Below are 14,022 nucleotides of genomic sequence, written 5' to 3'. Positions count from 1 at the left end.
GATACGTATATCCTCATTTTCACTGCGCGTCGTCGCGAGCTCGGCGCGACGAAACTCTGACGTTTCGAAATTCATTGTCTCCCGAGGATCCGAGGGCGATTTGAGCGGAGAACAAACAACTGACAATACGCGGGTGCAAAATCTATTCACGCAGCGCCATTGATAATTAAATCGCCGTGACATTTTAGTCCGATCTATTGTTCGCATCAGATTAAGAAGCCAGCAGAGAAATGAGGCAATTCAATATGCATGAAGACGATTGTGTTTTATTGTTTCGCAGCTCGTTACGACTATGTACAAATTTGCATGACTGTAAAAAAATTGCAACTGTACAATGAGTTCAGAGTCAATTCGGAGTTAAATTGGCCCGACGCGAGTATAATATTTTCTCGCCTCGAAATAAATCCAGCCTTCGCCTTTTTAAACGTCATTTACATTAAGGTGTTCGATCTAAAGTTGAGTGAACGAGAAGACATTCCACATCCACGCACTGAATGTTAAATGGTATTCATACATTCGTATCGTCTCTTCTCTCTTTACAATTCGGCGCGCTATCGGTCTACGAACTTTAAGGAAATCGCTCAAAGAACAGAAATAATATATTCCGTCTGTATATATCATTTCGTTCTCCCGTAATAGCGGCGCAAGTGCTGCGGAAACGTGCATATTCGGACGTTTTCATTTAGCCGCAGCGCCGTCTGATTTTGCATTCCCTTTTCTTGCCGCATTACGTTCTTATCGCTGCATAAAACTCGATTTCGACCACTACGAAACCACGAGAAATTGGACGATTATGCGTTTCGTCAAAGGGAAAGCGAGCGCTAATCTGTTCGTTACTCATCGCGGCGCCACGCACTGTCACGTTAAATAAAAAAGGAAAAAAATGTGGAAATTTCTCGTTCGGAGAATAAAATGTATAGTTTTGTACGGCGAATTCCTGTTGTTTCCCAATCCGCCTGCTCTCTCGTGGATAAAATGAACGCGTTTAATGGCTGCTAATGTGCTCGAATATGCGCGCCGAATATAGGTTGCCTCGTGACAAAGCTGTGTAATTAATGGCAGAGGAAATAATGTATCTAAGTACCGTGTCCGATATCGAGTAAGCCACGCTCGTATTACATGCTTTAATCCGGGCTCATAAAGCTTTGCGGCGGCCATCGGCGAGAACGCGCTGCGCCGCGCTTTAGAACATGAAACGCGCGCTTGGCAATCATTCTCCCTTGAGATTAAAAAATATAAAGCCTTTGTGATCGATGCAATCCTCGACTTCGGCCCCGGTTCCTTCGTACGTTGTTTCGTTATCTCGATCGGAGCGCGCCGTAAATCTTTCACTAATATTTTCCGCGCGAAAACGCGATTGTCGGCTATTTTACGCGTTCGTTATTCGTATTTGCGCGGTTTTATGCGCAGCAACAATGCTGGGAGAGAAAAGGGATGTGATTACGCGAGAGGGAGAATTGTTAGAACTTTTTTTTACCGGCCTCTTCTTTTTCTCGCGCAATTAATGTCGCGACACCCTTGGGGAAAGTTTACTTTAAATGAAATTGAAGTTTGTAAAAGTAATCCTTCAAATCTAAGAGTTTACTTAAGAAATTTTTGAATAATTTTAGACGCCTGAAGTAATTTTGGTGATACATTTTTACGACTCGATTAATCTCGCGAAGAAAGGAGACCATCAGAGAGGCTGTGCTTCTAAAAAACGCAGTTCTTTCTTCATACGTCAAGGCGTAGTCCAATTGCGAATTGTATAGTTTTGAAGAAAGTGAAGACAAGATTAAAAGGGAAAAAATGAGGTGCATATTTGATTCTAATTTTCGCGACCTCGAGCGCGATGCGCAGTCGATTACTGGCGATTCGCCGTGTTACAGCCAATTAACATCTGCTTGTCCAGGCGCAAATTACGATGCGCGGTTAATGGAAGCTGGATTTCGGGAGCTCGCGCGCGATCTTCCGATTTACGGCCAGTTGAAATCGAATTCCGCGGTCATATAGTAATAGAGTATACATTCGCCCTTTCATATCGGGTCTTCGTACGATAAGCCAGCATTTCCCAATCGCGAATTGTAACACGAGAGTTTTGAGTCAATATTGACAAATAGAATCCGTTCCTCGTTTCTCATAATTATCTATTCCGCAATTGAAGTCAAATTTAAATGGTTTTAGAATCTTTTCTTATTTTCGTGCGCTGCTGTAATTTGAGTGGCGAGCGATGAACGAAATTTTAAAGAAATCTTTGAGAATATCTGACGACAATTAGTGCGAACAGTACAGTAATTACAGCTCAGCGAGCTCTGAAGAGAACGTGCTGCGAGAATAACAGGGTCGACTGTAGTGTATTTTGCGAAACCATTTTGCGCAACTCTATAGCGCACGTACGACTAAATGTACATATATATTTCCGGAAAACGGTGAGAAATCCTCGGAAATATTGGGTTGATGCATAAGTTCGTCCCGTTTTTAAACCAAAAATTTCATACCTATTATATTTTGTCGATACACATTTAATCAGTGATATATGCAATCTCACGAGTTGTTTTATGACGATCAGTTTCAATCAAGGCTAAAATTTCGTGACTGTCAATTTCGGAAGGTCGTCCAGAACGTTTCTCATCCGTGAGATTAAAATTTCTATTACGGAATCGTTGGAACCATTTGTGAACGGTGCAATCATGAATAGCATCTTCTCCGTAGACAGAACATATTTTTCTTGTGGTCTTGCAGGTTTGCCTTTTCGAAAATAAAAGTCTAATAATATGCCGAAAATAATGCTTATTTTTATTCATTTTTATAAATTTACACGACTCACAAACGTCAATCGACGGCAACTAATTTGACAGTAAAGTTTCCGTTCAATTGCTACTTTTTCTTTTGGTCTGAACAGCAGTTTTGCCTCTTCGTAAATAAAAAATCTAATAATATGCCGAGAGTGATGCTTATTTTTATCCATCTTTATAAATTTACACGACTCGCAGACGGCAATAGACGACGACAAATTTGACAGTAGTTTCCGTTCAATTGCTACTTTCAAATGTCTAAGACATTATATAGTGCGAAGTTGACAGCAGATCGAATTCGCATATAAAGTGCGCGAATGCTTAAAAACGGAACAAACTTATGCAGCAACCCAATACATCGGGACAATTGTAACAACAAGGAGGTGGCAAAACCGAGACGTCTATGGGCAGCTTGCGAATAAGTTTTTAGGCAAAAGCCACCGAGGTAATTTTACAGTGCGTTTCGCGGTCCGTGGCGACCCTTTAGCGCACATACGATCGAATTTACAGATGATATAATTTCGGGAAACTGAGAAATCCTCGGAAATACATGGGGACAACTGTAACAACATGGAGGTGGCAAAACGAGACAGCTATTGGCAGCTTGCGAACAAGTGTGTATAGACAAACGCCACCGAGGTAATTTTACAGTGCATTTTGCGGTCCGTGGCAAACCCTTTAGCGCACATACGACCGACGTTACAGATGATATATTTTCGGGAAACGGTGAGAAGTCCTCGGAAATACATGTGGACAATTGTAACAACAAGGGGGTGGCAAAACGAGACAGCTATTGGCAGCTCGTCTACAGTCCGTGGCGACCCTTTAGCGCACGTACAATTGAATTTCCAGGTGATATATTTTCGGGAAAATGGTGAGAAATCCTCGGGAACGTAATACGTTTGGACAATTGTAACGAACAAGGAGGCGGTAGGAGGGGACGAACCGAGGCAATTGGCGAGTCGGATTTTTATCCGCGCGGGGTGACTTAGCCGGGGTAATTTTATAATACACGATATCGTCGTCGTCGCACTGTCGTCGAAGCTCGCTCTCGTCTTCGCGGCGCGGGAACACCGGTGGGAGACGACGAGTAACGCGGAACGAGAACGGAGGGAAATAGACATAGGCTATGCGCGCGAGAGGGTGGCCGTCTCTGGGAAAACAGGGTTGGGCACGGGGTGGCGAGGACGCATGCGTCGGAGCCCGGCCGTCGGGGGCTGTCGTGTCGCTCTCTGTCGTCGGGTACGCCAGTCGTCGTGACGACTTCGTGCCGTCGTCGTCGAGAACGCCGTGTTTTCAAACCGGCCGCCGCGCGCCCACGCACCGTCGCCGAACTTCCTCTCTTTCTCTTTCTATCTTTCTCCCGCATTCTCTCTCTCTCTATCTCTCGCTTTCTCTCTCTCTCTTTCTGTCGAATCCCCTTTCTCCCCGCCACATCCGTCGCCGCTTTCGGTCGTCCGCGCGCGCGAGTGCGGGAATGTCGCGGCGCGCTTCAAATCGCCGGCGAGTTCGCGCCGCGGGTGTCGTCGGCCGCGACCGCCGTCGCGGATGAGCGGTTTTCCCGCCGCGTGTGTGCCCGGCAACGGCCGATGGGGGATCGTGCGCGGGTGGTGATCCCGCGTGGTGCCGCGACGGAGTGACGCGCGGGTACGCGCCGAAAATCGGCGTCGGCCGCGGACTTTGGGGGGGAAAACAGGTGCGCGTAGGTGCCGGACCGCGGGCACCCCACCTGCCGTGTCGGCTGCGCGCGACCACCCCGCAGAGGGTGCTCCATGGACTGCACGTCGCGTCGCGACAAGTGGACGGGCCTCGACACCGTGGATCGCCCGACCTTGCAAGTGAGTGTAACGGATAAGTGCGATAGACGCGGGAGAAAGAGAGAGAGGGGCGGGGGAGCGAGAAATTAACCGCGAGTGGAATTTGGATTGATGTCCGCGAGCGAGGTGCGCGCTCCGAGGGTGGTTTTCTCCTCGGTACAATGAATACGCAGTTAGCGATGACAGGGGGGAGTGAGATTAGAGATCGGCGGTGCTTGCACCCGCTCGCGGCTAGCAATAGCGGGAAGCGCGCCGCTGCTGCGCTTTATCATCGCGCGCGCGCCTGTCGGCATCGACGCGAGACGCCACGTTCTTAAATCGCGAGAGGCCGACGATTAGATCGCGGTGGAGGATCGCGAGGCGGGATACTCGGGAGGGGTTGGACATCAATGCGCCGCTTCTCGCGGAAGGGACGAGGGATCGCGCGCTCGAACGTATCGCGTCCGAATCGATACCGCGTTTCCGTGACGTATCGCCGCGCATTGGAACAGTTTAAGACGCAGATCTGTTATCCGGACAGATCGCCGTCGCGCGAGCCGAGTTTTCTTCAATCAACGGGAAACTTGCCCGAAAGTGCACGACGAGTGGAGGAGATTTTTCTCCCGCGGGCAATTTCTCTCGCGGACCCCCGATATTTCCTGCGCTCCTTCGCGCTGAATCTCGGGACGGTCTCCGCCACGCGGCGTCAGGTCAGTTTACCTTCGACGCTTTATTTATAACAAATTTCACGTTCTGCCAACGATTAACAAGATTAATATAAGCTAATGTAATATGTAATTATTGCAAACACGAATATAACGCGATGTAACGTGTAATAATTATTAATAATTACGTGAATTTCGATATTGCGATTACATAATAGATTCCGCATTAATAAGATCGTCGATAATGCATCGCGTTTGCGTTTACGCCGGACGGTCGGCGCGAAAGTTGAAATGCCACGGGCGGTACAAAAGGAGTCGGCCGCGTGAACTCGGCGAGGCTCGTCGCGGCGCGATATCGCGGCAGTTTAGCGCCCGCGTTACTTTAGTTGTCGCGGAGTTCGCGGCGGGCATGTCATTTCCTTCTTCCGCCTAACGTCGGGTCGTCCGCGTAATTCCGTTGGAAACGAGTAAACAGGATTGTGTGCCCAGCGGCCGCGCCTCGCGTACTTTCCTCTCGCTGCCACGTACCTACTGAAAACACGCGCGCGTCTCACGCTCGCCGGACGTAAGCGGAAATATCGTCGCCGCGCGACACCGCCGACGCCTCTCCGTTTGCTCGGACCCGCGCGTATATCGAGAACCCGAATAAGCGGGACGAAGCGTGTGGACGGGACTCCTTGGTCATGTTTAGAGACCCTGTAATCAGATACCGGCCATAAGGGTTCGTCAAATTCCTGCGAGTGATAGAGAAACATAGGCTATCTAGATAGCCTACTCAAGGAAAATGAAAAGTCAAGATGATGTCAATTTGATGTCATATTGACCAAATTTATGTCAAACTTTGGTCAATGTGGCATCAGATTGACCAAAATTTGACACGTAAAATTAACATCATCCTGACTTTTTGTTCTCCTTGGGTCGCGCAATCGTACGCTGTCGACGAATTCTTCCAAGCGTTTTGATCTGCTTCAACCGAGTGTTTCTAGAACGTTTCTGGACGCAAAGAGCACACTGCAGATTAGACGTTATTCTCGCCATTGCCTTCTTAAGGGCCGCGTCGCCTCGTTTGGTCCTGGCTGTCCCTCCCCGTTTTCGCAGCCCCCGCGTATTTGACGCTTCAGCGTCGGATTACTACTAGTCCTTCCGACTCGTTTTTACGAGGCCGCGTTCGGGGAAAACTTATTAAGGGTGGCTTGTTAGGGAACAGCTATCGCGCGTACGGTTCATTGATCATTCGCTCGATTCTTGTCGCTCCTTTTGGCCGAATTATGCTAATTAGTTCGCCGGGTGGCGAGCCGTCGCGTCGTAAAGCTCACTCGTCGCGCTGGGACCGGCCTCGGCGTTTCTCCCCCTTTTTTCTCCCCTTTCTCCCTTTTTATCTTTTCCCGGGAATTTTTCGTTCTATTTCGGAAGCACAAGTTCGCGCGCAGGGATGTAAGATTTCGGGCAAAAGCGACCTTCGTATTTTCGTCGCGCGCTCGACACTCTCTTACGATTCATCATATTGTTATCTCTTCTCGTTGATCGCCGTGAATTTTTCGTCTAATTAGGCGATAGCGGATCGCGTGCAAACAATACACCACGTTGGTAAATGAAGTTAAATGTCGCGGATCCTTGGAGATTATCTCAGATTGTTTTTCCACCCTGTTGCCATATTTGCGTTACGTTATATAAAGTTGCGACGCGCGAGGAAATATTCTGAAAATATTCCGTCCCGCGGCAATCAATATTTATATTCTTTTGTGCGCTTACGCCATTCGAAGGTTTCGTATTATACGCGGAATAAATACAATCGTTACATGCTGGAATGCCTCGAGCCGCGATACGCGCGTCATGACGCGGTTCCGCACGATAAGAAAATTCATTACGCCTCGGAAAACTGCGCGCTACATGAATAACGTCGTGCGGGAAGAAAAGGAAGGCGGCAAGTTCACGACGAGACGAGGCATCGAAGACCGGTTAGCCGGCTAATTTCATTATCGAGAACGGCCAGTAAATCGTGTCCTTATTTCATGTTTAATGTATACCCCTCATTAATTCCCGTGAGTCGAGTTTGAAGCGCGTTATTGATCCCCTTTTCCTGCCATTTAGTGCTCACTTTGTATCGTAATCGATGCGCCTCTCGATCGATTACGAAGCATTAAAAGATAGTTTATTAGAAAGATTATACAAAATTATGAGATAAGGAATCTCTTGGATTACTTAAAGTTCCCCTTTAACCTACCTGAAATACGAGCGAGATTATTAGTCAATAATTAGTTACTAATTAATAAGACCGCGTATTAACGCGAGATACCTGTTCCGAGATACATTCCCAAGGAATTTCTATTTTAATTTCCGAACGTGCTAACGTCACAGATCTCGAAATTGGCCACTTCGACTTCAACCCGAGCTGCTCGGACGACGAGACTTCTCAGGGAGATAAAAATTTCGCCGGGCTTAATCCGCGGGATTCTATCGGCAGTGGGACATCACCGGGACTTGAATAATTCGCGAGGGTATCGGAAAGGGGAGGGCCCGCGTTAAATATGAAGATGATCGTGCAAGTTTCAGGACATTGCATCGCGCGTCGCGAAGCGGCGCCGAGGGCTCCTCCGCAAAGAGATGCCGTTTATATTACCGTTGATTACTGAAGCGCGCGGAGGACGATAAAATTTTGCCGTCACTCGACGGACTGGCTCACCGTACTAAGAATACCTAATATCGATTAACCTTGCGACCCGTGCACGTGAGAACGTTCTTGTAGTGTCTATTTTTTACCACGTAATTAAATACCTGACCCCCGTGCTGCTATGGGACACTCGCTTAATTCTAATGATATAATTACACGTGGTACGAGGCAGAATGACAGGCGTCAAGGCTGTGTTCACGGTCTTCTTCGAGGAATCCTTCGTGCCAATGTTTACACGCCAAGGCACGGGTACATAGAAAGATAGATGCGAGGTACTTTTATTTTATTGTGGATGTGTACCCTCTAAAGTGATACGAATTGTGGAAATGCAAAACAATTAAGCGGGTCTGAAACGATTAAGAAATATTTTTCATTCCGATGCAATTTATATCCGTCGCATTTTTTCCCCCGCGCCACGCTAACGAAATTAATTCAGTTTTATTATTTTACGAAATTTTAAAAAATAAAGTTTCATCAGTTCGAGCATTATCTATTATTCTGTTTATTTCAATTATCCTCCCGAGTTGATTTGGAGGAATATTGTGTCTTTTTCATATGCCCTATTTACGTTCCCGGCTTGTGTGTAATTTTATATAATATTGGCATCTCGCTAATTTATTAACCAATTACATCCTCTTTGACTTATGATTAATTTGGTAATATTGCATAGCTGCGAAATTGGATGTTTAATTTAGATTATTGTAAACTGCATAATTTTATTTCCGCCATTATCAGTTAATTATTATATTTAGAATAATTGAACTGGGTGGGAATAAAAAAGAAGCCTGACGTTTCGTATCGTATTTACTATATTTATACACCGTATATCGTTCCATTCGGAAGCATAATTGCCGGACGTTAAATATCATACAGCACCCATTGGTCGAATCCGCGATTACTTCCGGCAATATCTAAATTGAGCGTACAGTGCAACATTGGATTGCAATCGATACATGCACAAGCAGCTTACGCTTTTCGCCGAAATGATATAATCTCTCGGCGGTTTCATTTTCGCCATTAATTCATCGTGCGATCTAATATCGATGGTATGCCGTATCTTTTCGTTTATGTTTTAACGAGGGATGCGCGAGAAAAATTTGAATTTTCCGCTTATCTTACAATTAAAATTCTGCTTTCCCAAGGAAAAGAATAAGAATTCTATTTTAATTAAAATCTTAATGAATTCGTGCACAGAAACTTTTATCTTCGGACGTATCTTTGGATCATCTAAGAGAAAGTTAGCGTACGCATCTAGCAGGATATATTATTACTAAAGTCTTTCCTCACGTTGCCGCCTTCGCGATGTTCCGGCGCAATCCGCGAGGCCAAGACGCCCAATCGTCGCGTGTCGTTTTCTTGCGGCGCAGATGGTACATTCCAGATTCAATTGGATGACAAAAGGCACGTTTACGGACAATACGTGTCACTCAGCTGTAGAATGGTTCTCCCCTTTTGATATGCCACTGGCGATTAAGTACCCTAAATCTCACTGGCATCGTTCACCACTGACAATGCTCGTGCGGTGTCATCAGGATTGGGCCGAAGCCTTTATAAGTCCTGGACACTTTTTATCGAAACAACATAGCTTCAATGGACGGATGCATATGATAATTCGATGAAAACAGATCGTATACAATACGATATTACGTTTGACACATACGATTAATTGGATCGCATTCATATTTCGCTCCAGAATAAAGAGTGATTTTCAAACTAATTGCAAAGAAATGTTAAACTGTGAATGAGAACAATTTTCTTCGAACAATGAAACGAATATTATTCTGAAATAATGCGGCATTCTTTCGTCAAGTCTCAGCTCTGTAGTTTCTTTTTCGCTTTTACGTTTTATCGCGGAGTCTAGACACGTTGGATTTTTTTTATAACAAAGATAATCCGATCCTGTGCGGATTTGAGTTATGACGTTGCGAACTGCGCGGACAAATAAATGGTACCTGGTGGCGCGTCCCTTTGCACCCGGTGCCAAAAAGGGATGCCAAGATGGGAAATAGGGGGATCATCAGAAATCCCCCGAGTACGGCATAATAGATCAATTGGGAAATCCTGCGAGATAGGAATATATGTACACGGAGAGAATTTTTTCTTAAAATTTACCTTGAAATTCGTGTAATCGTGGGCCAATGGCATTTTGAACTGTTTTATCAGAGTTTTTTGAAATTTACTAGTATTATTTTCCTTCAGTATTAATTAGAAATTTCACTAGTAAAATGTATGGTAAACTTTATGACAGTTTTTTGAAATTTTGCCGTACATTTTACTAGTAATTGTGCTTAGTATACATTTTACTGGTAAAATTTCCATAAACTCATAAAGTTTCTCAAAATGCCATGTCCCACGATTACATGATTTTCAGGATAAATTTTAAGAGAAAATTCTCTCCGTGTACGTTCGCTGTCTCACCTTTTAAAATATCATAAGGTATTTCTGCACAATTTAGAACGATATAATTAAATTATAATTGAATAAGCACGGTGGAGCGATATTAATAACGACAATTATAAAATCTATAACACATTAGAAATGACGACATTCAATAATCGAATCAATTAGGAGGAAGCTATATATTATAATATCTCCTAGAAGGTGTAATAAATTAATTGAATCTAACGATCGAACGGTGTCTGTTGAATTCGCTGGTTAAATTTGCGCACGGCTCTAGTCAAGCTCCAATAGCCGAGTATAAAGTTACGGTAACGAGAGGTAGCGATTGGCCGTGTCAAGTAAATTTTAACTGCTTTGGAGAGCCATGTTCCGCCATGCGAACAATACAAAGCAAACGATACTAGTTTTTTAAATATGCTATTTTCTATCCCTCAGCCAAAATTACTCTGTGCTCTATGTTAGTATTTTAACACTGTCAATGAATTCTTTTCCGATTTATTAATTTACTTTATTTTCACTTTCAATAGCTCAGAGTTTCTTTTTTTTTTTGCTTGAAAATTCGCTCTGTCACTGTAATATCCAATTCGATTGATGAACAAAGTTTGATTCATTCGTGCAACGTACATCGGGCGCAAAAGTTACAGCGCGACATCGGGACGTATGTCCGGCGATGAGTGCAAGTTATTTTCCGCCGATGTGACCTCTATCATTTCGACAGTCCATCTCGCATTGTCTTAAAATTAAACCGACACTGATATCTTCCTTCGCTAACAATGCTCGCCCTCGAAGCGGCTTGAATTACGGCCTCGCGACCGGTCAGAGTGAATAAATGATACCTGATCCCACTTGCCGCGATGCAAACCGGGGTCAAGAAGCGGCGGATCTCTAGAAAAGCGCGCAGGAAGCTAATGGTGCATCGACCTCGCGTATTGCTAGGAGAGAGAGAGTGTGTGAGAGAGAGAGAGAGAGCCGTTTATTACCGTCCGAGAATAAAAGTCTCGGCACAAAAGTAGTAGTCAAATTCAATGTACTATAAAAAGAAAATTAATCTATCACGGGTTACCTTTACAAAGTTAACTATCCTATTTTCAGAATTTTAGTTTGACATTCCTGATTCAGCCATACGAAATTATACCAGACGTTTTGACACGTTACAGGTAGATTTTTAAGAATTAAGTGTAACACAATGGAGATTCGACAATATAAAGTCTCTATTTCATGGTTTTATTATCAGGTCATACCTTTTTTATTTTAATCGATTGAAATTCTTTAATAATTCCCGAGAACTCTTGAACTCCATCCAAAACTCTTAAGAAGATGCCAGGTCTCTTAAAATAAATTTGTTCTTTAAAAGTTAAAACTTCCCATCTAAAAAATGAATAATAATCGAAATTCTTTCACTTTTTGTTTTATTCGTTTTAATATTGTGAAGATGCAAAGTTTTTTCCTACAATAATAACGATACTGTCGATAGCGCGCATAACTCGATGATCGACGTTGAACAGAGAGGATGCATTCATTCAGAATAAACTTAAAGAACGTTGTTCATATAAATTTGCACATTTTTATGGCAACAATTTACATTTTGTACGCTCTTGTATATTTCGCAACTTATATGAGATTACGGATTTAAAAACACGCTGAAAAAGCACATTAACCGTGCACTGTTACGGCGCATGATTATTTCTCGAGCCGGTATTACTATATTTACGATGCAATATAGTTCTCTAAGCGCAGTCACGAGTTTCAAAGAGAGTTTTTGACGAGCGGAGCGGAGAGGAAGGCGAACACGGCGCAAGCTGTTTCGCGAGAAACTTTTGAATTATTTCTTCGGCATTTCTTCGACTGCGTGGAAGGCACGTCGCGGCGGGATATTATATTCCATAAGACTTTGTCTTACGGTGTCGGCGAGTGAAGGGGGAGGAAGTTTTCCCCTATCTTTAACATCGTTTCCGTCGACGCGAGAATGCGCGCCGGCGAGTTCGTCTCGCAGAGGAAGTTGTGGTTCGGCAGTGCGCAGATCGGATAACGACATTGTTGGTTGTAGGGTCCGCGACGACACAGAAAATACGAGTTCAAAATCCTCTTTAACCATTTCGCCGAATAATTCCCGCTGTGCCGCGTTTATCGCGCAGAACGGCCCCTGCATCACTTTGCGCCAGGTTGACGTGCATCTCGTGCAACGAGATTATTGCAGCTTTTCCGTAATCTCAGGCAGAATAATATTCCAAACTTTTTACGCGTTATTTTATTTAAAAAAAAAAAAGAACAGAGGAAAGAAATTTTAGAGATTCAGGTTGTTTACTTCACTGCGTTGCTTGTATTTTTCCCCGTTTCCGTTGAATCGGTCTGCGGGAAAAACGTGGCGCAGACACAAAGGAGTGGTACGGCAAAGTTGGAATGTACCAGATTCAGAAATTGTTCCGATTCTTTTTCGGGTATTTTTGCCGAAGCGCTTGCGCACGTGTTTACGAACGTACGTGTGGATTAGAGGTGGAAGATAACAAGATCGTTTTTCTATTGCGAGAAGCGTAAATGTTTCGGCGTGTACGCGAGTTCGACGGGGATATTTTATATTGCGCAGACACCTATTGTATTAAGAAATAAAAATTAACTTAGAATCCTCTTTCCGCTACTATCGATAACTCGATTGCTCGGGTTAACATATCGTGCGCCCGGGCATTTGAGGGGGTATAAAAGATAATATTAAATGTCTACCTTCCTTCAAAACCACACGGACCTTCCGGAACTGCGCGTACCGCGTTGCCGCGTAATGTCGGCCATTAACGCTAACATAATTTTCATAATCTTGCAGGTACCGAGCCACGGATCCCATGAATTAGTTACTCGCCGCATCAGAGAGAAGGGAGAGGAGCCATCCGGCACATGCCGACACACGATGCATTTGTGAATCGTCGTCCGTCATTATGCAACGGTGAATTTCCCAGTTTCCGCCGGTGCGTACGCCAAGTGCCAGCCGAAATTGCCTGAGATCGCGCCGAGAGAGTTCGCGGATTCATGGAATCGTGATCAGGTAAGGGTGATTTTGATGTCGTGCTTCGCACACCGAACAGAAATTGCGCCGCGAAATTTATACGTCAGGACCGGAAATACGTGCCAATCTGGCCCGGTATCTAGAACGGTGACGTAACTGTCATAAGATAGGAAATTTCCGATTCGAAAATAGGACGGGATTTCGCGAAATGGAGCGTGCAGCGCTCTTTCTCAGATACACTCGTGCCAGTCAGAGTGCACAATGACGAGCGATTGAAGGATACGGCGCGTTACCGATACAACGTTGTTCGAAGCGCGTTTGAATAGGATATTGTTCATTTAACCGGATAGTTGAGTAATTCTAAATCTTTCGACAATATGGAAATTTTATAGCTACTTATTAACTGTATATATACAGTTTATTGCTTCCCCTTAGGGTTACAAGATCAATTCCTACATAGATAGGAGCAAAATACAAAATCAATTTGACAATACGTTTTGCTTATAAAAAGCTACTTATTAATTAAACAATTATACAAGGTGTTTTACGGTGCAATATATTGATGAGATTCTAGAAACTAATTAAAATTTAAAAAATTCTAATATGGAATCGATTTGTCGCTAAATAACAAGACATTGTGGAACGAGAGCTTCGTGCGATCGTAGTTTCCGTTTGCATTATTCTTCATTATATTAAAGAACGCTCGCGTCATTAACTCAGC

Source organism: Vollenhovia emeryi, unplaced genomic scaffold, assembly GCF_000949405.1.
Source record: "Vollenhovia emeryi isolate VEMERY1.0 unplaced genomic scaffold, V.emery_V1.0 DF939155.1, whole genome shotgun sequence".
NCBI lineage: Eukaryota > Metazoa > Arthropoda > Insecta > Hymenoptera > Formicidae > Vollenhovia > Vollenhovia emeryi.
The sequence above is the reverse complement of the archived record's forward strand: the minus strand, read 5'-3'. Positions refer to the sequence as shown.